A 21,323-nucleotide genomic window follows, 5' to 3' on the forward strand; every position below is an offset into this window, starting at 1 on the left:
GCGATGTGCTGTACTCCTCCAGCAGCCCTCTCATCAGGTTCGTCCTGAATTGCAGGGAGGTGATTTCCTTTCCTACTCACAATAGAACACATCAATAGGGCGTAAGGAAGAGGATAGAATAGTATGTGACAGTGTGGTATGTTTATTATTGTAAATTTGTTAATAGAGGGTATGCATGTGACATCACTGTCAGCTGGAGTAAATTCGATTAAAATGTGATTAAGCTCATATTCGCATGAACACACGTACGCCAATTTGAATCGCATTAAAAATTGCAATATTGCCGCTCTGACCAAAGTGCGCATGTGCGCGGACGTATACGGATACTGTGCGTTGTTCACACAACTTCATGAATTAACTCTTTTCTCTTCTCCAAATCACTAAACACTGTCAACACAACTCGCTGTGCAGTCTCTGCTCCTCATCTTCATCCAGACGGCAAGAACAATGTGACGACAGCGTAGGCAAACCCGGCATTGCGATGTTCATCACGGCGCGTAATAATATCTTGTACGGCCATAAAAATGTATTTTGAATTTGATGCGAGAGGATTAAAACAATGTCCAGTAACATGCATAATGTATGCCTATCTGAGTGTGGTATAACTTATTAGCAAATAATAAAAATTGCATTAGAAGATCATTTTTTTTATATATTTTAGTTATAATTGAATTAATTTAAGGACTGACACAATTTGTTCAGTAAACCACTGTTTAATAAAACAAAAAAAGCTATTTTAAATTTAGTTTTCTCTCCCCTGCTGTACCGAACCGTGACTTCAAAACCAGGGTGCATACCAAACCGTCAGTTTTGTTTACCATTACACCCCTAGTATATTGTATTTAGCATTCACAGGCAAATTTGATTTATGTATTTTACTGGCGTCAAAATCAGGCATGTATAAATGTCAGGAAATGTTCTTGTCAATATCCATGGATCACCGGATCTTTGGTAAGTTGTAAGGACCACTATATCGAGTCTAACCTTAAGTTTAAACTGAAACTTGTTTTACTCGTTGTTTTCGCAGTTTCCCCTATTAAATCCAGTCCCGCAGCAGCTCTTTTGCCACTCACTCAGGCTGAGAGGGGCATGCTCTGTCAGGAAAGTGACATCCATGCATACCCTTTATAACACTTATGTTTACATTAATTGAAAATGTAATCACTTTTTATCTTGTTTATATTCTTTGATTTATAGAAATATCTTACCAGTAATTTGCCGGTAGACAATGTGGCTGTTAAGTAAAACCGTGTCAAGTAGGTGAAAGAAGATCTTCTTGTACCACTTGGTAGACTTTCTGGTGCATTCAAGAAAACCAGTCATCATGTCAGCTTTGTCAACTGCCCCCATCTTTTTTTGTACTCCAGCACACAGACTGGCTTCATCTTTGCTTTCCCAGTGATGTGATCCAACTTCCCTGTGGCTGCCATACCAGTTGGGTGGACTGTGGTAAGGACATGCACATCTCTCTTATCGTGCCATTTGACTGCCAACTGTGATCCAGAGGGTCATTGAAAACTGCTGTTGCATTGTTTGCGAAGTGAAGACAGCGGAGGAGCAGAAGGAAGCGGTCCTGTGAGAACAAAGACCCGAAAAATTGTGTCAAGAGCATGGGGTCTGTGCTCCAGTAATCCCAAAGTGATGGTTTTTTGATCACCCCCATTAGGAGAACTGCCCCTAAAAATGTGTACATTTCAGGGATATTTGTTGGAACCCATTTAACCATTTCTCCCCTCACTTCTTTTTCTTTCAAGTCAGAGGCATAGCGGTTTGTTTCCTCCACAATTTCTCCGACAACTTCTTCAGTGAAGAACAATTTAAAACAATTGACCTCACTGGGGGATTCTAGTGGATTTTGCACACCACACTGTTGGTCATCAAAATTGCCTGGGCCAGGAGGATTACGATTACGATTGACGAGTTTACCTCAGCTGCGTCATTTGAAGGTAAAATATGTTCTGGCGTTGTGGAAGAAGTCTCATCTTCACCCTCAGTGTTATCAAGAGCTTCAAGGTTTGGGGGAAGGTCTTCATCGCTGTCTCTCTCTGCCTCACTGTCAGAATTCTCCTCGTCAGAATAAAAAAAAAAATCTCCTCAATTTCCTCACTTGTCAGTTGCCTTTTAAATAAATTGTCTGCCATTTTCTCTGAAGTAGTTAAAAACTGGTACATTTTATTAAAATTGTGTCTGAAGTTGGTACCAACGCGAGTGTGAGGTAAGAGTGACGTCAACAGTGACAACTTGCTCGCAATGCATGACTGTTCAAATGTTTTATTTTTATTATTTTTATACAAAATATTTTTAAACTTGTTAACTAAATTAAATGCATGCAAGTGAATTTAACTGAGCTATTAGGTTTTTTTACTGTTAGGCTATTTAGCTAGGCTATTTAACTGAGCTACTTGGTTTATATATATTAAAAATATATACACAGCAAAAAATGCTCTTCTTACTTACGTCTAAATATCTAAATTCTTAAATCAAGATGCTTTTACTAGATCAGTAACATGACATAAGATAGTTTTACTTGTTTTCTTAAAAATAAAATCAAAATGAAGTGAGTTTTTGCTTAAAACAAGCAAAATTATCTGCCAATGGGGTGAGAAAAATAATCTTGTTTCTGATTGAAATCTTGTTTCTTGTTTCTGTCCCCAACAGAAATAAGATTATTGTTCTCACCCCATTGGCAGATAATTTTGCTTGTTTTAAGCAAAAACTCACTTCATTTTGATATTTTTCCCCAGGAAACAAGAAAAAATATCTTGTGTCATTTTACTTATCTAGTACATGCACCCTGATTTAAGAATTTTTAGATATTTGAACTGGAAACAAGAAAAAAATACTAAATAAGATGAGCATTTTTTGCAGTGTATGTTAGTTGATCATTAAGTTATCACGAGCTGTGGGCGGGGCGCCGCCATTATGTGTTTACAACAGTACCAGGGAGCCGAAGCCTGCTGGATTTACAACACAAGATCACCCACTTCTCCTGATATATGTGACATTACGTGAGGGAACAGCCTAGACTGATCGTACACGTCAAAGGGTAGAAAATTATTGTGTTATTTGATCGGTAATGTCATCACGGGCCATTATATGTTTACAACACTGATATCTTGCTGTTATATATATATATATATATATATATATATATATATTAGGGCTGTACGATTAATCGAAAAATAACCGAAACCGACATTCAGAACCTCTAACCGACGTATTTTTCCGATGTCGGTTATTTCGGTTTTTACGTGACTCCGCCCCGTCAGTCACATCAAGTGCAGTTTTCAGGCACACAGATGCAGGAGCGGTTATCTGTGTTTATAGATACCCAGAATCACTAGTAACTGCATGTTTTACACAGTTTATATACAGGTCAGTTAATCACCGTTCTTATAGCCTATACGCGCTGCCGCCGACACACACACAGACACACACACACACACGGCGCGCGCACGCCCCGAAGCCAGATCGCTTTCACTTTCATGCTCATAAAGTTTGTCAAGTAAATGCGTTTAAAGGCTTGTCAGTTACAACATTTAAACGCACGCGCGTCCTCAACTGCGTCCTCACAAAGCTTTGTAATTTGTATGTTTTAAGCCCTGCCAGTTTGAACATTAAAGCGAGTTTCGACCATCAGATGTGTATTATGTTGAACTATTGCCTGATATATTGTGACAAACGAACACTCAGACAGAAGCTCGCACATCATGTGAAGATCGCGCGCAGAGGAGCACAGAAACGCAGGATCAACGCTGTCCTGTGACTAAAGTAAAGTCACTAAAGTAGCTTAGAAACTCAACTGTTATAGCATATATTTTAATACCTTTGAAGTAGGCTAAGTACAAACCACAGCTTCATAATGAATAGAGACGGTAATGAGTAATTCACACACACAATCACTCTCTCATTAATGCATTCAAATAAATGTAATGTAGGCCTACTGTGTTAATATATCTGTATCTGATGTACAACAAACATAAATCTGCCCCACAGACAACAATAACTGCTGAAAGTGAACCATTTCCTTCAAGAGTTTTTTTAAATCACAAAAGAAATGCATTTTTTCATTAGAAAAAAAATTCACCTTTAATAGTAGAAAATATTTACAGTAAAAACCTTATCAGGAAATTAATTATATATATTAGGGCTGTAACGATTTTACCAAAAATAAAAACCTCGATTAATTGAACATTTTACCTCGATTACGATTAATGAACGATTATTTTGATTTTTTTTTGCCTCGTAAGGTTCAGTAATTTCATGCTATATATATATATATATATATATATATATATATATATATATATATATATATATATGCAATTACAAACTATATTTAGCAGGGCTCGACATTAACGCTTGTCCGCTTTTTTTGAAGGGGCAAGTGAAAAACAATTTTACTTGCCCGACGGACAAGTATCCTGGTTAAAACGTCAAAACAAAAAATAATTAGGGAATCACCAAAGTGCAATAATGATTCTGCATTCAGTTAGTGTAAGTGGCGATCGATAGTGGATAATAATATAAAACGAACTGACAAGGTTGAGCTGTTGAGGCTCGCGCAGCCTCTCGAAAACAAATGAGCGCCGCTCATACAGAGAAACTCAGTTAACATACACAGATAAAATAGTGCAGTTTTTATATTTATAACATATGATACAGTTAAGCAACATTACACTAACAAGTGTTGTTTTCCTGAATACCATCACGACTGAAAATGACACTGATTTCATCAACAAGTTCCATAAGCAATTTAACATTAAGTCACTTACATTTTAGAAGCAATATGGACTGTTTTTGTTCTATTTCAGGAGCGAAAATAGTTCCAAACAAATATCACAGCAGAACCGTAACGCATCTCACAGCAACAGTGTGTGTGTTACTGAATGATTCAGCGTTTTAGTGAATCGGTTGAATCAAAGATTCAATGGCCTATTCGTAAACGACCGCCAAATTCTTGAATGATTCAGCCGTTTCACTGAATCGACTCAATGACTCGCTCATTAAGACGGTCACATGCTGCCACCTACTGGTGGTTTAGTTTCATCTTTCCTACATTTCTTATTTGTATATTCAAAAATATTTAAAATAATCTCATAACATTATTTAATGCAGTTGTAATTTTTCAGTGTAAATTATTTAATTTGATTGGTAACACCCTATAGTGTCTTATTCTAATTTAATTTATTGATCAAATTTAAGAATATAAAAGGAAAGCCGAAGCATACCCTATATTTAATAAGATTATGGAAAAATGCCCTTTATAAAAAGGTACAAATATGACAAATATGCATATTTAAATATGTCAAAGCTGATTAAACACTGGTGAGAATATTGCTTCAGTATAGATTATATTTACAAAAAAAGTCCGGACAAGCAAATGTTTTACTCGGACAAGTGAATGACAGATTTACTTGTCCGAAGGACAAGCATGTGAACAGGCTTAATGTCGAGCCCTGTATATTTAGTTTTTGCTAATATTTTTGTGGTTGTGTAATGTAATTTGAGGTGTATGAAACCTAAAATAAACATTAAAAGACACTGAGCTCAGTCAGTCTCTCACTCACTCAAGCCTTGTTTATACTCGACGCGTACGCAAGAGCGCGAGCGGCAAAAATGAAGTCAATGCAGAGTGGGCGGTCGTGCGCGTTGGGTGCGCAAGACCCCATTTCGCCTGGCGGTTTGCAGCGCATTTTTTGTAACAGCGCACCAGGGATGGAAATTAGCACCCGCCACCAGCCAAATGCGGGTGATTTTGTGTTGTTGCGGGTAAACTCGCTTCACCTACCGGCCACCGTGGCGGGTACATACAAATAGCATAGCCTACTGTTTCACCTGGACGGCGGGCACTTTTAGAGGAGGCACACCTTCAAAAAAAATGTGGCGTTACAAATCAAATTCCCAATAAGTAGTAGAGAAGTTAATTTCCACGTGGTTGCGTTTTAGCGGCTTTGTTGCCATAGCGGCGGAGTCTCGAGAACATGAGCTGTAAACTTGCGCGTTTTTTTAAAAACATGTCGAGCTCGCGTTGCGTCTGCCGTTTGAACGCAAGAGGATCTCCAGATATAGAGCTGAATAGAAAAAAAAGGTATCAATGGGTCTGTCCAGTAACTCGAGATAAACCTCAGGCGAACTGCACACTTTGCAGAGAAGCATTTCAGTTGCTCAGATTGACTGATTTAAAGCAGCAGCGGTGACACACACATCCGTGCTTCTAAAGGTATAGGCCTATTGTTTTTTTAAATGGATAATATAAAATTTATATTTTATAATATATAATATAATTTATATAATATTCCATACATTATCAGAGCTTGGCAGACAGAATTATTATATATATATATATATATATATATATATATATATATATATATATATATATATATATATATATATATATATATATATATATATATATATATATATATATATATGTTAGACAGGTTAATTAATAGATTATAGCCTAATTAATGTTATTATTAATGTATAATTTTAATCATACATAATAAATAATCCTGCCATATAAAGTTTGACATTTATTAAAAGAATATTTAGATAAAAATGGGACAAATAATTACATAATAATATAGTCATAATTTAAGTAAATTAATAAAAAAGCGATTACTGGTTCAGAATGACTGCTTAAAGGGACAGTTTACCCAAAAATGAAAATTCTGTCATTATTTACTCACCCTCAAGTTGTTCCAAACATGTATACATTTCTTTGTTATGTTGAACACTAGGGGTGTAACGGTACACAAAACTGACGGTTCGGTACGTACCTCGGTTTTGAAGTCACGGTTCGGTACGGATTCGGTACAGCAGTTTTACAAAATTACTTTTTATTAATTTTTATTCAACAGTGGTTTAATGAAAAAAATTTGTGTCAGTCCTTAAATTAATTCAGTTATAACTAAAAGTTTCTTAAAGATAATGCTGTAAACTATATAGGGAGCCCTTACTTACATATTGCTATTAAAGATTAACAACAGAGCCCAAACTATTAGCCTAAATTAAGTTGCTATTTATTTTTAGATATAATAATCAGCACTCATAAGCTTCACATAAGGCAGTTTTTGCATTAACTTCTAAATCTAATTATAATTTTTTTCTCCAATTTGTTGTTGAAATATAATCATTTAGTGGCTGTAATTTTCATGACAGATTTATTTAAACATAAATTAAATAAACAAGACATCACTAACAGGCTAAGTAGTATATAATGAATATATAATGAATATATAGGCTAATATAGTGCATGTATTCAGTGAAAGAGTTAATCTCTCTAGTAAACTAACAGCTGTGGACACTGAATGACTTCTGAGGTAAACGTGATTCTACACGACCTTGTTTACAAAATGTTTTATTGTCTTTCCGCGGTTGAAACACTGATGGAGTGATTACACAACATATGATACGTTTCAGTAAGTTGTAATGTATCCTCAACATACCTTAATATATTCATTTATATTTATTCCTTCTCAAGCGGCAGCGCGCGGCGCGCCAGTGAACGCAATCATCTCTTCCTGATCGCGTTCACTCGCGCGCCGCACGCTGCCGCTTGAAGTTGAACTGATACGCATCTATCAGTCACGTCACATTAAAGAGCGTTAAAACGGCATTTATCGTTTGAATTTTTTTATAAAATGGACTGAATACTCAATATGTTCGTGTGGGAACTAGGACTGAAGTGTGTTCCGCGCTTTAAACAAGCGGACTGTATTCATATATTGCATTCATAACCGTTCGGTACACGCGCGCACCGAACCGAGAGCCCTGTACCGAAACGGTTCAATACGAATACGTGTACCGTTACACCCCTATTGAACACAAAGGAAGATTACTATGGAAGTCAATGGTGCCCACAAAGCAGCCTGGGTATAAACTTTCTGCAAAATATCTTCTTTTGTGTTCAGCAGAACAAAGAAACTCATACAGGTTTGAAACATCATGAGGGAGAGTAAATGATGACAGAATGTTTTCGATTTTGGTGAACTATCCCTTTAAAGTGCACCAAATAGGCTACTAAAGAGTTCTTTAGAAATAAATTAAATAATCAAATGTAAAATAATATAAAATTTTATATTTTATATTGTCGTGAATGGGTGTCCCTTATTTTGCCACACTGAAGGTGGCAACCCTAGTATGTTGTCAACACGCTTCAGAAGATGCCAAAACTAATAGTTTCATTGTTGGGACTAAAAACCTAAAACTGGAAGCCATAAAAGACCACGAATCATCCAAATGCCACACCCATAATCTGCCCTACTCATTTAATGAAACACTGCATGAAAACACTGAAATCCGGCACTATCCGGGCATGGTATACTCCTGTGTAATTTGATGTTTACCGGATGTATGTGGGAAAAAGCGGATCAGAGTAACACGGAACAGTATATTTCCAGAAAAACCCGGAAACCTCACGTATGCGGACGTATACAGGAATCCGTGAAATTTCACGGACATATACAGCTGAAACACTGCTGGGTGTGCTAGGACTGAAGACTGTTAGGTGTGAAGAAGACCTTTCATATGTTAATGACTGACACTTGTGCTGGCTGTTCTCAGAAGGAGGGGTGGCAGGGGAGGACTTCAGGATTGAGAATTATCTCTGGTCTACTGTAGGCTACAGCAAACAAGCTTTTTACACAGAAAAAAGAATTCTTAAGGCCCTGAAAAACTAAACTGAACTAGCAATGACTAAAGCCGACTGTGGGGTTGGTTCATGTTGCCTGGGTCTGGGCCAAACCATCAGAATGGTGTGGCAGGGCCTTAAAACTACTGCATGAAAAGAGTCTCTTAATCAAATATTTTTTATGAAAACAGTACAAAATAAAAACCCTGTCTGAACATATACGTTCACAAAAAAATCTGAATATGTAATGAAATAAACAAAGAAATGTAATGGTATTAACAAAGGATAATTAACCAAACATTTTAGACTATACCCAAACAATTTTTGCAAATTTTTACAAATTGTAGGCAATAATAGAATTAAATAAAAAGGAGATGAAATGTGGAAAATGAAAAAGTTTGTTTTAAAAACACCAAAAACTGATATGCTCAAAATAAAAATATGGAATAAAAAAAGAGCAGGGATTCACTTGCTCAAGAAACACAGAAACACAAGCAGATCTTTCAGCTCTGCAACTGTTAACAAAAAGTGTCACTCCAAGATTCTTAACTTTAACACGCTGCAAAAGGGGCGTTTTAAGGTTTGAAATCCACCACTCACAATAGATGTAGGTGCAACCAATAAGGTTACCAATAAAAATAAGGCAACCAATAAAAATAATCCTAATTTTACAGAAAAAAACAGTTTTCAGTTTTTTTACAGTATTTTCTTGTAATTTTGAATTATGTTTAAAACGATGTAAAATTACAAACAATATCTAAATAAACAACTTGACTGTTATTTTAAGGATTATATCATTAATGAAAAATTACAGTAATTCTCATTTTTTTATACAGGAACATCACTGTTTTATTTTTCTGTTTTCATAAATAACAAATTCATGCAAAATTACAAACAATATCTGTAAATTAACAACTGTAATACAATATTTAGCTCATTATATTAAAGGTTTATGTTTGTGTCCATACTAACAATTTAACATTATTCTGTCATTTTAAAGTAAATCTTATTAGTTTTATATTTACACTGTAAAAATAAAAACCTAAAAAAAAACAGCAGCTACAGCTGCAAAACAAAAACCGTAAAATAAGTCAAATATCTTAAGTCAAATAAAGTTAAAAAACTTCACAGAAATTTACATTAAACGTTTTAGAGAAAACTATTAGTTTACAGATTTTTCCTTATTTAAATTAAGATATTTTACTTTAATTTTCTGTTTTACAGTGAAGGTGTATTTTTACATTCAAACTGGTTTTACATTCAATTCTGGATACAAATATAACAAAATATATAGCAAACTAAATATCAAACAATAATTGTTTTTAAAGAGTACAAATCTGCACTGCTCTCCAGGTTGAAACTTCCAGGCATCTGCCCACACCACAAAACGCCATTTGACCAATTAATTAAATATAACAGCAAATAAAAATAAATATACACATTTTCTAACTGTTGTTTAAAACAAGTTTTTTTCTATATTTGCAAGGCTATTTGCTGTCTTTCCGTGTTCTTTTGAGCGTGATTGGTCAATCTGAACGTCATCCAGAAATCTGGCCAATGACAGTGCGCGCCTTCAGTTTGAATTATACACCCGTTGTCGTTGGAGTTGCTCGTGGCTCGCGGGGACGCGACGCGATCACGGCTTCTAATCTTCAACAGGACGGCTTCTTCTGTCCATTAATGGCATTGCATGGATCATTTTAAACCTGTTAAAACCTTATTTTGGACAAATTTTGATTGTGGGATGTCGACTGAGAGAACAGACTAAGTTTCCAATGGCGGACAGCAGACGGCAGAAGGTAAAGTAAATCCCTTTATATTTTTTCTACTGCTTATCAAGATATAACGTTAGTGCATTAAAGTCATATGCTAATCGTGATTAACTTACATATTCTGTTTCTGTGTTTTGTTGTAATATTGTTAAGATAGGGCTGGGTGTTATGGCGATCTGATGATACTGACTATTGTTAGCGATTTTGCTGTAAACGTTAACATTACCTTTTTATATTGCGTAATGGGAATATAGCGTATATAACGCAGCACTGACTGTACTAAAACTTTTTGACATTTTGACAAGGAAACATGCATGAATGTAGAATAATGAACGGGACATGCATGTGTTAAAATAAGCCTCTCTCAGACAGCATGCGATCCCGAAATCAATTATCTTTCTGTAAAATGCACACAATTATCTCAGAAACCTTGTCATGTGAGGTATTCACTTGATTTAAACAGTCAGTTATGTCTTAAGTAAATTAAACAGTTCAAGTTAACGTGGGGAAACCCGGATGGCTGTCATTATGTGCATCCGTTCTTAAAGGGGCTGCAGCTTTGTCATAATTGTAATAAAACAAAAGAATAGAGAAGACCTTCTGCTTCTTTAAGAATCAAGTGATATTAATTAATTGAATATCATACAGTGAAGACTTTTAAAGCAGTATTATTCTGTAGCATTTTAATAAAATATCCATCAAAATAAATATATTGTGATATATATTGTTATTGTAAAATAAAATTTCTCATGTATGTATAATAATATGGTCATGATGCCCATCCCTACTGTCAGCTAGTTTTAAGATCAAGCTTGTCATAAAATGTAACAGAGCTTTGGAATGAATAATCTGAGATCATGTACTCATTCAGCAGAGAGGACAGGAAAACACCATCCTTGGACTCTGAAGAATTATAGGCAAACCAGGATTTTGGATCTACTGTAAAGTTTTTGTATGGGCCTGGTGAGTATGTTTTGCAAGTCCATGTCCGTAAGTTGATAATTAATATTAATGTTTTATCAAACAAATTAATATTCATTTGTGTGTGTGCATGTTTCTTCCCCCCTCATGATCCAGAAGTTTTGGATCCATGATCCTGAAGAACTTTTACAGATGTTGACCCTGAATGTGTAAAAGGTAATCTTAAAAATGTTGTCATTATTTTAATATTCTCTGTTTTTTTCTGTAATGTAGACGCATGCATTTTCTGTGAAGTTGCTTTGAAACAATATCAGGGTTTTTCCTACATTGAACATTTTTTGCCGGCCGCCAAAACAAATTTTTGTCCCGCCAAAGCCTTATTTGTTGAGTTATTGTGATTTATGATTGATGTAGTAGATGACTGCTGCGCTTGCGTTAACTGAGTGACAGAGAGAACGACCAGTGAGCTCATCCCTCGCTCGCACTCTCTCTGTCTTCAAAATAAGCATTCTTAGCTTTCTACTGTTTCACATTTTACGTTAATCAAAATCAAAAGGTCGGAAGACCGAATCCATGTTGCACGTGGCGCTATCAGACGTCTTCCTTTAATTGCCGCTGGGTGTGAAATGCGCTCAAAAAACATTGACTGATTCTCTGACCAGCTGACATAAAGCATACTTTAAATAAACAGGAAACAAATCCTATCCGGTTATGAAGTGTTTTCTGTGTCTTGACGAATCTTTCGCGATTTTCTAAAGACGGGTTTCGCACACAACGCGTCTGCTAATGTCCGATTCGCGACCTAATGACTCCTTTGAACCGAATCATTTTAACGACTGGTTAGAATTGATCTGTCCAACACTGAACTCACGAATTAGTTTAATAATTTACTCAGAACAACACCTGAAATGAGAACACAAGTGTGCTTACCCACTTTAGCAAGAGTGGATAGTAAGAATTATTTTTAATTATCAACAGTCTTTCAGCTTATTTATGTGGACAATGTGTAGTAAAATAAATAGCCTAAAATCATTTAGTTTAGACTGGAGTGAGGTGAACCCAGAACAAATTTGTTGTTAGCTAGCTGATTGTATATGGCAGAAAATTAGGCTATTTGTTCATTTTTTTAATACTATTTTTTTAATATTGATATGATTACCAAAACAATTATCAGTAAATAGTGTAAAAATGAGGAACAAAAACAAACATCAAGGTATCAAAATAAGATAAGCAAAAGTTACAAACTTTCTTTGAATTTATTTCAAATTTATTGTCAGTATTGCGCTTGCAGATCAAGTGGGTAGGGTATTTTTTTTTTACCGTGCGTATGTGTGTGTATGGATGACCATGTCTGTCAGCCATCACCGAAGACCATTTTTGACCCAGGAAAAACCCTGAATATGTATTGTGAAAAGCGCTATACAAATACATTTTAATTGTATTGTTTTACTTACTTTTATTGGCATTAACTATATATTATTAATGTATTATTTGGCAGGTCGCAAGATGTATTTTATTTTGTGAGACTTTGCTGAGGAAGTATTCTTTGGCTCAGTCTGAAAAGGCCCAGAAAAGAAGAACACTATGAAGAACATCACACAGAACCGTCAGAGAAAGAGACGGGTAAGTTAAGAAACCGGTTAAGCTTTTTCCCTCCAGAATGTTACTATACTCCTCTCTGAGTTTTAATGGTTAATTTACTGTCATGTTTTGCAGTTGCTGGAGACCAGGTCCAGGGTTGCACAAACCAACACAGAACCTGTGGAAGACCGCAACTATAGACCTGATGTCTGAAGATGATGATGCTGTTGTTGATGGAAGGCCAGTGTGGATGGTTAGGCTAGCTACTACAAACCAGACTAGGCTGACCCACGCTACGCATCACATCACCAGCCCATCATGCCAGTTTGAAAAAATGTTCAAAACTCAAACAACATTGTGTTAGAGTTGGTCACAATTATTTTATAATTATAATTTTAATATTCAATTGTTCCATTTTATATTTTCTTTATTCCTATGTTTATATACTTATACTTTTATTGGTTCCCATATATAGAACATTTACATATATTTTATATACACTTTTTAATTTATAGATTTCTTTGTCTCGTTTTATATTGTATACTTTGTATGTTTGTTCCTTTTTAGATGTCCATGTTGCTTTTGATCTCCACGTCTTGTATTGTTCCTCTTACGTCGCCTTCCTTTAGAAACATTTTGTTCACTTATCTTTTCCCCCATTCATTTTAATGTATGTTTATAATGCTCTTTGTTCTTTTTATTTGGTTATATTGTTTCCTTGGAATATTTATATGTATTTTAATATATTTTATATACACTTTTTTTTGTCTTATAAATTTATTGTTCTCATTTTATATTGTTTAATTTGTATATTTATTCTTTTCCTTTTTATGTTCACTGTGTATTTTATTCCTTTACATCTGTCTTATAAATGCATTTTGTTCATTTTTTTTCCCTTTTTGTTTCTTTACCAATTCATTTTAATGTATATTTATGTTCTTTGGACTGTTTATATTTTTACATTTGTTCCTTTACATTTTCATCCCTTTTAAATACATTTAGTTCACTTGTTTTTGTTTCACCATTGTTTTAATGTTCGTTTATAATGCTGTTAAGAATGTTTTTTTTTTTTTATACCTTTTTAATAAATATTTCAGACTTTCTCAAATTGTTTTGTGTGTATTTTTCTTTTGGGAGGGAGAGGGGATTATTTTTATATATATATATATATATATTATATATTAATGAGCAAAATCTGCATAGCTGGCCTATAACCAACACTGCATGAAAACACTGAAATCCGGCACTATCCGGGCATGGTATACTCCTGTGTAATTTGATGTTTACCGGATGTATGTGGGAAAAAGCGGATCAGAGTAACACGGAACAGTATATTTCCAGAAAAACCCGGAAACCTCACGTATGCGGACGTATACAGGAATCCGTGAAATTTCACGGACATATACAGCTGAAACACTGCTGGGTGTGCTAGGACTGAAGACTGTTAGGTGTGAAGAAGACCTTTCATATGTTAATGACTGACACTAGGAGCTGGCTGTTCTCAGAGGGAGGGGGGGCAGGGGACGACTTCAGGATTATCTCTGGTCTACTGTAGGCTACAGCAAACAAGCTTTTTGCACAGAAAAAAGAATTCTTAAGGCCCTGAAACACTAAACTGAACTAGCAATGACTAAAGCCGACTGTGGGGTTGGTTCACGTTGCCTGGGTCTGAGCCAAACCATCAGAATGGTGTGGCAGGGCCTTAAAACCAGTGCATGAAAAGAGTCTCTCAATCAAATATTTTTTATAAAAACAGTACAAAATAAAAATCCTGTCTGAACATATACGTTCACAAAAAAATCTGAATATGTAATGAAATAAACAAAGAAATGTAATGGAATTAACAAAGGATAATTAACCAAACATTTTAGACTATCCCCAAACAATTTTTGCAAAGTTTTACAAATTGTAGGCAATAATAGAATTAAATAAAGAGGAGATGAAATGTGGAAAATGAAAAAGTTTGTTTTAAAAACACCAAAAACTGATATGCTCAAAATAAAAATATGGAATAAAAAAGAGCAGGGATTCACTTGCTCAAGAAACACAGAAACACAAGCAGATCTTTCAGCTCTGCAACTGTTCACAAAAAGTGTCACTCCAAGATTCTTAACTTTAACACGCTGCAAAAGAGGGGCGTTTTTAGGTTTGAAATCCACCACTCACAATAGATGTAGGTGCAACCAATAAGGTTACCAATAAAAATAAGGCAACCAATAAAAATAATCCTAATTTTACAGAAAAAAACTTCAGTTTATTTACAGTATTTTCTTGTAATTTTGAATTATGTTTAAAACGATGTAAAATTACAAACAATATCTAAATAAACAACTTGACTGTTATTTTAAGGATTATATCATTAATGACAAACTACAATAATTCTCATTTTTTTATACAGGAACATAACTGTATTATTTTTCTGTTTTCATAAATAACAAATTCATGCAAAATTACAAACAATATCTGTAACTTAACAACTGTAATACAATATTTAGCTCATTATATTAAAGATTTATGTTTATGTCCATACTAACAATTTAACATTATTCTTTGTCATTTTGAAGTAAATCTTATTAGTTTTATATTTACACTGTAAAAATAAAAACCTAAAAAAACAGCAGCTACAGCTGCAAAACAAAAACCGTAAAATTAAAGTCAAATATCTTAAGTCAAATAAAGTTAAAAAACTTCACAGAAATTTACATTAAACGTTTTAGAGAAAACACTATTAGTTTACAGATTTTTCCTTATTTAAATTAAGATATTTTAATTTAATTTTCTGTTTTACAGTGAAGGTGTATTTTTACATTCAATTCTGGATACAAATATAACAAAATATATAGCAAACTAAATATCAAACAATAATTGTTTTTAAAGAGTACAAATCTGCACTGCTCTCCAGGTTGAAACTTCTGCCCACACCACAAAACACCATTTGACCAATTAATTAAATATAACAGCAAATAAAAATAAATATACACATTTTCTAACTGTTGTTTAAAACAAGTTTTTTCTATATTTGCAAGGCTATTTGCTGTCTTTCCGTGTTCTTTTGAGCGTGATTGGTCAATCTGAACGTCATCCAGAAATCTGGCCAATGACAGTGCGCTCCTTCAGTTTGAATTATACACTCGTTGCCGTTGCCGTTGGAGTTGATCGTGGCTCGCGGGGACGCGACGCGATCGCGGCTTCTAATCTTCACGTCGGTCTATTAATGGCATTGCATGGACCATTTAAACCTGTTAAAATCTTATTTTGGACGAATTTTGATGGTGGGATGTCGACTGAGAACGAAAAAACATGAATACGAACAGACTAAGTTTCCAATGGCGGACAGCAGACGGCAGAAGGTAACGTAAATCCCTTTATATTGTTTCTACTGCTCATCAAGATATAACGTTAGTGCATTAAAGTCATATGCTAATCGTGATTAACTTACATATTCTGTTTCTGTGTTTTGTTTTGTTGTGTTGTAATATTGTTAAGATAGGGCTGGGTGTTATGGCGATCTGATGATACTGACTATTGTTAGTGATTTTGCTGTAAACGTTAACATTACCGTTTTATATTGCGGAATGGGAATATAGCGTATATAACGCAGCACTGACTGTACTAAAACTTTTTGACATTTTGACAAGGAAACATGCATGAATGTAGAATAATGAACGGGACATGCATGTGTTTAAATAAGCCTCTCTCAGACAGCATGCGATCCCGAAATCAATTATCTTTCTGTAAAATGCACACAGTTATCTCAGTAAGCCTGTCATGTGAGGTATTCACTTGATTTAAACAGTCAGTTATGTCTTAAGTAAAGTCAAACAGTTCAAGTTAACTTGGGGAAACCCGGATGCGTGTCATTATGTGCATCCGTTCTTAAAGGGGCTGCAGCTTTGTTATCATTTTAATAAAACAAAAGAATAGAGAAGACCTTCTGCTTCTTTAAGAATCAAGTGATATTAATTAATTGAATATCATACAGTGAAGACTTTTAAAGCAGTATTATTCTGTAGCATTTTAATAAAATATCCATCAAAATAAATATATTGTGATATCGTTATTGTAAAATATAATTTCTCATGTATGTATAATTATATGGTCATAATGCCCATCCCTACTGTCAGCTAGTTTTAAGATCAAGCTTGTCATAAAATGTAACCGAGTTTTGGAATGAGTAATCCGAAAACACTGTCATGTACACTTGTTCAGCAGAGAGGACAGGAAAACACCATCCTTGGACTCTGAAGAATTATAGGCAAACCAGGATTTTGGATCTACTGTGAAGTTTTTGTATGGGCCTGGTGAGTATGTTTTGCAAGTCCTTGTCCGTAAGTTGATAATTAATATTAATGTTTTATCAAACAAATTAATATTCATTTGTGTGTGTGCATGTTTCTTCCCCCCTCATGATCCAGAAGTTTTGGATCCATGATCCTGAAGAACTTTTACAGATGTTGACCCTGAATGTGTAAAAAAATTATTTTAATGTTCTCTGTTTTTTTCTGTAATGTAGACGCATGCATTTTCTGTGAAGTTGCTTTGAAACAATATCAGGGTTTTTCCTACATTGAAAATTTTTTGCCGGCCGCCAAAACAAATTTTTGTCCCGCCAAAGCCTTATTTGTTGAGTTATTGTGATTTATGATTGATGTAGTAGATGACTGCTGCACTTGAGTTAACTGAGTGACAGAGAGAACGACCAGTGAGCTCCTACCCCGCTCGCACGCTCTCTGTCTTCAAAATAAGCATTCTTAGCTTTCTAATGTTTCACATATTACGTTAATCAAAATCAAAAGGTCGGAAGACCGAATCCATGTTGCACGTGGCGCTATCAGACGTCTTCCTTTAATTACCGCTGGGTGTGAAATGCGCTCAAAAAACATTGACTGATTCTCTGACCAGCTGCATAAAGCATACTTTAAATAAACAGGAAACAAATCCTATCCGGTTATGAAGTGTTTTCTGTGTGTTGACAAATCTTTCGCGATGTTCTAACAGACGGGATTCACACACAACGCGTCTGCTAATGTCCGATTCGCCACATAATGACTCCTTTGAACTGAATCATTTTAACAACTGGTTAGAACAACTGATCTGTCCAACACTGAACTCACGAATCAGTTTAATCATTTACTCAGAACAACACCTGAAATGAGAACACAAGTGTGCTTACCCACTTTAGCAAGAGTGGATAGTAAGAATTATTTTTAATTATCAACAGTCTTTCAGCTTATTTATGTGGACAATGTGTAGTAAAATAAATCGCCTAAAATCATTTAGTTTAGACTGGAGTGAGGTGAACCCAGAACAAAGTTGTTGTTAGCTAGCTGATTGTATATGGCAGAAAATTAGGCTATTTGTTCATTTTTTTAATATTGATATGATTACCAAAACAAACAATTATCAGTAAATAGTGTACAAATGAGGAAAAAAAACAAACATCAAGGTATCAAAATAAGATAAGCAAAAGTTACAAACTTTCTTTGAATTTATTTCAAATTTATTGTCAGTTTTGTGCTTGCAGATCAAGTGGGTAGGGTATTTTTTTTTTTTAGTGTGTGTGTGTGTGTGTGTGTGTGTGTGTGTGTGTGTGTGTGTGTGTGTGTGTGTGTGTGTGTGTGTGTGTGTGTGTGTGTGTGTGTGTGTGTGTGTGTGTGTGTGTGTGTGTGTGTGTGTGTGTGTGTGTGTGTGTGTGTGTGTGTGTGTGTGTGTGTGTGTGTGTGGATGACCATGTCTGTCAGCCACCACCGAAGACCATTTTTGACCCAGGAAAAACCCTGAATATGTATTGTGAAAAGCACTATACAAATACATTTTAATTGAATTGTTTTACTTACTTTTATTGGCATTAACTATATATTATTAATGTATTATTTGGCAGGTCGCAAGATGTATTTTATTTTGTGAGACTTTGCTGAGGAAGTATTCTTTGGCTCAGTCTGAAAAGGCCCAGAAAAGAAACACTATGAAGAACATCACACAGAACCGTCAGAGAAAGAGACGGGTAAGTTAAGAAACCGGTTAAGCTTTTTCCCTCCAGAATGTTACTATACTCCTCTCTGAGTTTTAGTGGTTAATTTACTGTCATGTTTTGCAGTTGCTGGAGACCAGGTCCAGGGTTGCACAAACCAACACAGAACCTGTGGAAGACCGCAACTATAGACCTGATGAAGATGAAGATGCTGCTGTTGTTGATGGAAGGCCAGTGTGGATGGTTAGGCTAGCTACTACAAACCAGACTAGGCTGACCCACACTACGCATCACATCACCAGCCCATTATGCCAGTTTGAAAAAATGTTCAAAACTCAAACAACATTGTGTTAGAGTTGGTCACAATTCTTTTATAATTTTAATATTCAATTGTTCCATTTTATATTTTCTTTATTCCTATGTTTATATACTTATACTTGTATTGGTTCCCATATATAGAGTATTTACATATATTTTATATACACTTTTTAATTTATAGATTTCTTTGTCTCGTTTTATATTGTATACTTTGTATGTTTGTAACTTTTTAGATGTCCATGTTGCTTTTGATCTCCACGTTTTGTATTGTTGTTCCTCTTACGTCGCCTTCCTTTAGAAACATTTTGTTCACTTATCTTTTCCCCCATTCATTTGAATGTATGTTTATAATGCTCTTTGTTCTTTTTATTTGGTTAAATTGTTTACTTGGAATATTTATGTGTATTTTATATACACTTTTTTTTGTCTTATAAATTTATTGTTCTCATTTTATATTGTTTAATTTGTATATTTATTCTTTTCCTTTTTATGTTCACTGTGTATTTTATTCCTTTACATCTGTCTTTTAAATGCATTTTGTTAATTTTTTTTCCCTTTTTGTTTCTTTACCAATTCAATTTAACGTATATTTATGTTCTTTGGACTGTTTATATTTTTACATTTGTTCCTTTACATTTTCATCCCTTTTAAATACATTTAGTTCACTTGTTTTTGTTTCACCATTGTTTTAATGTTCGTTTATAATGCTGTTAAGAATGTTTTTTTTTATTTTATATACCTTTTTAATAAATATTTCAGACTTTCTCAAATTGTTTTGTGTGTATTTTTCTTTTGGGAGGGAGAGGGGATTCTTTTTTATATATATATATTATATATTAATGAGCAAAATCTGCATAGCTGGCCTATAACCAATCAAGTCCCTATGCTACAAAACCTAGCCCACCCTTAGCCTTAGAAGTAACCAATAAAGTCACTTGACTGGGTTTTCAATGCGTCCTGTCCTCCAATAGCAGTCTGGGTTTTGGGAGTGGTTTAAAAAAAAACAACCAATCCAGTTTGAGATGAAGGACCAATAGGGGGTGGAAGGCAAAGCTGTTTAGAGGTGTGAAAATGTCTCCTGGGAAAAACTTGATGGGATTATTTGCCATGGCAACAAATGGCTGTAGCATGGGAGTATACGGCCACAACATACATCCGATTTGGTACCATTTCGGATGAATACGGACATATACGGATCCATGGAATTTGACCTATCCGGCCAGTATACTCCTGGATTCTTCCGAATTTCAGCAGTGTATACAGGAGTATACTGGTCCGGATACACCTTTTTTCATGCAGTGCAATCAAGTCCCTATGCTACAAAACCTAGCCCACCCTTAGCCTTAGAAGTAACCAATAAAGTCACTTGACTGGGTTTTCAATGCGTCCTGTCCTCCAATAGCAGTCTGGGTTTTGGGAGTGGTTTTAAAAAAAACAACCAATCCAGTTTGAGATGAAGGACCAATAGGGGGTGGAAGGCAAAGCTGTTTAGAGGTGTGAAAATGTCTCCTGGGAAAAACTTGATGGGATTATTTGCCATGGCAACAAATGGCTGTAGCATGGGAGTATACGGCCACAACATACATCCGATTTGGTACCATTTCGGATGTATACGGACATATACGGATCCATGGAATTTGACCTATCCGGCCAGTATACTCCTGGATTCTTCCGAATTTCAGCAGTGTATACAGGAGTATCCTGGTCCGGATACACCTTTTTTCATGCAGTGAAATGTATATCAGTTCATGGTTTGTGTGTGTATAAGAGAGAAAGAGAAAATGTCAGTATTTCATTGAGACTTGAGATTAAATAAAAACTGCTTAAGTATTGTAGAGCTTGTAGTATTAATTACTAATCGGTTAAAAACAAGAAAGTGGCTGGTGAAAACATTGAGTGGCTGGTAGATTTTGAACTCCACCAGCCACAGTGGCCAGTGGACAAAAAAGTTAATTTCCATCCCTGCAGCGCGCGCGACTCCGCATCCGAAGATGATCGAGTTCAAGGCGAATCTAGCCGAGCATGACGTCTCATCACACCGGCACCCAGTTTGCACATACAAATGAGGTGCTTATATTTACAAAATGAGTCTACAAAAGCAGAAATAAGCCCTTTAAATAAC

At 35.1% G+C, this 21,323-nt stretch overlaps 1 long non-coding RNA gene across 1 annotated transcript; it reads left to right on the top strand.

The window, feature by feature from the left end:
* The first annotated feature begins 16,214 nt into the window (after positions 1-16,214).
* Positions 16,215-19,968, top strand: LOC307128646. The gene is made up of 4 exons (XR_013816803.1): positions 16,215-17,213; positions 17,328-17,380; positions 18,794-18,916; positions 19,010-19,968. It is a non-coding gene; the product is annotated as an uncharacterized lncRNA (long non-coding RNA).
* Positions 19,969-21,323: the final 1,355 nt, after the last annotated feature.

The sequence above is a fragment of the Gobio gobio genome (assembly GCF_949357685.1).
Source record: "Gobio gobio genome assembly, chromosome: 6".
NCBI classification, from domain to species: domain Eukaryota; kingdom Metazoa; phylum Chordata; class Actinopteri; order Cypriniformes; family Gobionidae; genus Gobio; species Gobio gobio.